Source organism: Megascapheus bottae, unplaced genomic scaffold (assembly GCF_031878675.1).
Source record: "Megascapheus bottae isolate mThoBot1 unplaced genomic scaffold, mThoBot2.hap1 HAP1_SCAFFOLD_41, whole genome shotgun sequence".
Classification (NCBI taxonomy): Eukaryota; Metazoa; Chordata; class Mammalia; order Rodentia; family Geomyidae; genus Megascapheus; species Megascapheus bottae.
Genome location: NW_028327585.1, coordinates 495,435 through 498,576, shown reverse-complemented (window position 1 = coordinate 498,576; position 3,142 = coordinate 495,435). Strand labels below are relative to the sequence as shown.

Here is a 3,142-nt window from a genome sequence, read left to right as displayed (position 1 = left end):
AAGTGTATAAGAGGGCACCACAAGCCTGGTGGCTCCATGGTGCCCAACACTGGTGTTGGGGGTGGGACTCCCCCCGCAGCGCTGACTCAGTGGAAACTTGGACCTATGGGGCCTTGCTGGAGACTGTGCTCCAGCAGACTCTGCCTCTGCCATGGTGCAATCTAAGCACCTAACACCCTGAGGAGCTAGGATGAGAGGCAGCTGCCAGTGGCTCCCAAAGCTGACCTTATCTTTGATTTAGAAACTCTTTGTCAATAACAGTTCAGTGTGAAGTAACAGGATATAGTAATTGGATAAAGTTAAGTGGACATACATATGTGAGAAATTTACAATTTAGAAATAATGTCAGGAATCAAATATGTTTACACTAGTACAAACAGTAAAATACTTATGAATAAATACATCCAAAATGAAAGATACAGAGAAGATTGGCCTGCCCCTGTGCAAGGATGACATGCAAATTCATGAAGCATTCCATGGTTTTTCATATATCTTTGTTTATTTGAAATAGGATAGGGAAGGGGGGAAAACAAGAAAAAAATCACACAAGAAAAAAATCATAATAAGCCTTTAGGAGAGAAGCATAGGATCTTAGATAAGAGGAAAGGAGATGAGAGATTTCTCCCAAGCAGGTGTGGTGGCTTACACTGCAATCCTAGCTATTCAGTAGTTAGCTGAAGAAATTATTAAAGAAAATGCAAGGCCAGTAGTTTGGCCTAGAGGTACAGTCCTTGCTTAATACAAATGAAGACTTGGGTTTAATTCCTCCGTACCATATACATAGAAAGAAAGTCAGAAGTGGTGCTGTGGCTCAAGTGGTAGAGTTCTAGCCTTGAGAAAGCCCAAGCACAGTGCTCAGGCCCGAAGTTCAATATCCAGGACAGGAAAAAAACAACTTTTAATTTTAAATTTTTTATTTATTTAATAAATAAATTTCCTAATAGGACAGGAAAGTCATCAGGAGAGCCATGCCATATCACTCTAGGAAGAGGCTGAGTGATGGTCAACAGCAGGTAGGAAACAAAAGGGGATGGGGACTGACCCCAACCACTGCTTTGGGATTCCCTTGGCTAAGGCTGCTTCGTGGTTCAGTGTTCATGGTAAGGTCCAGGGTCTTTTGCCTTGCTCCCTGCTCCTCAATGCCAGGACCTGAATGTCTTTAGTGCTGAGACTGGCTTTGAACCCTGATTCTTGGCTCTCAGTCTCCTGAGTAGCTAGGATTACAGGCATGAACCAACAGCACCTGGATCGAGGCTATTTCTACTATTAGCTTCTTATTTATTTATTTATTTATTTATTTATTTATTTATTTATTTATTGTGGGTCATGAGGCTTAATCTCACCCTGTGTGTTGTCCCTGAGCTCTTCACCTCAAGGCTACCAACCTAACCTTGAGCCACGCCCTATTTCCAGTTTTCTAGAGGTTCATTGGAGATAAATGTCTCAGGGTGTCAATGTGTGAGAATAAATGCACTTACTACATAGTGAATGTAACTGTAACCCCTCTATATATTACTCCAATAATAAAAAATATTTAAAAAAATTCTCAAGTCCTTTTGTGTGTAGGGTGGCCTTGTACCTTGATCCTCAGATGTCAGCCTCCTGAGTAGCTAGTATTCTAGTTATGACCACCAAGATTAGCTCCATCCAACCATCTTGTAACTTCCTTTACTCCCTCTTAATTTTCATTACTACCAGAAGTAAGTTTAACAAAAACATGTCTTAATTGAAAAGCATGTCTTAATTGTGTGGTATAGCTATCTTCAGAGAGATGGAGAAAGGGAAAGTAGTGATGGCAGACAGATATTCATCCTCCTGAGAACTTTACTTTCAACCTCCAGAATAGGGAGAAAGCACATGCAGTTCACATCATCCACACAGGTGTTTTACTATTGCTCAGAAAAATATAATCCTAGCTAATCAGGAGGTTGAGATCTGAGGATTATTCTTCATAGCCACCCTGGGTAGTAAAGACCACTAAAGACCAAGAGACTCTTATCTCCAACTAATCACTAGAAAAAGTGGAAGTGCGGCTGTGGTTCAAGGGGAAGGGTGGTAGCCTTGAGCTGAACAGCTCAGGGACAGTGCCCAGGCCCAGAGTTCAACCACCATGAACCACCAAAAAAAAAACATGGGGAGAAGGAAGATGGTGAAGAGACAATAGGGACCCTGCCTAGCTCGCTCTCACAAAAAGAGAGAACCAGGGAGTCCCACGAGCCAATTACCTTAAGAAATCCACAACAACAAACTCAAAAAGCAACGGAGAAGGACTCAAACCCGAAAAGAAATCCAGATAAAGCTTACATCCAACTTTGTCAAAGAATTCGGAACACGAGGACCCCTCCCCCACCTCTCTCTGCTCCATGAGGAGAAAGCCTCAGAAAGCCGCAAAAAGCAGCGGTGGATGCCGGCTCCATGCCGGAAAAGCGGCTGCGGGTGCTGTCTCCAAGCCAGGAAAAGCAGCAGCAGTGGAGGGCTCCAGGCTGGGAGCCCAACTGCTGCAGAAACCAGCACAGAACCAGGCCAGGGAAGGGCGGAAGCAGCGGAACCCAGACCCAGAACCAGAACAGCAAGCAGTGGAACCCAGACACAGAACACAGGCAGCGGCAGAGAACAGATGGAAGTGAAAGTCTCCCCACCACCGTGGAACACCAGCAGACGGACGCAGAGGGGTGAGTAATACAGAGCGTCCCCAAACACATCGGGAAAGCAGAGCGGGTGCCAATCAATAGAACTTAACTCAGACCCCTCCACCACGCCCGAGAAAGACTGGCGGGAGCAGGGGGGCAAGAAATTTAGAATCCTGTCCCTTCCCTCAACAGCCCCCTTCCTTAGGCCATTGACTGGAGATTGACAGGCGGGCTACCTAAGACCCAGGACCCCACCAAGGGAGGAGGAGCTGTCCCAACTCCCATCCGCCCAATGGGATGAAGCCCCAGTCCTCTGACTGGAGACTGACAAGCTGGTGGACCCTAAGACTCAGCACCCCACCAGGGGAGGCAGAGCTGTCCCAGCTCCCACCTGCCCACCAGGCTCCTCTCCCAGGCCACTGGATCTGGAGAGTGGAGGGCGCTGGGAACCTGCTTTACAACAGCGGGTAGGGGGTACAGGAAAATAGGAGCCAGCATCTGCCCCCCCTCAA

At 46.5% G+C, this 3,142-nt stretch overlaps 1 pseudogene; it reads left to right on the top strand.

Moving 5' to 3' along the window:
• The first annotated feature begins 384 nt into the window (after window positions 1-384).
• LOC150039595 (U6 spliceosomal RNA) lies at window positions 385-484 on the top strand (annotated as a pseudogene).
• Window positions 485-3,142: the final 2,658 nt, after the last annotated feature.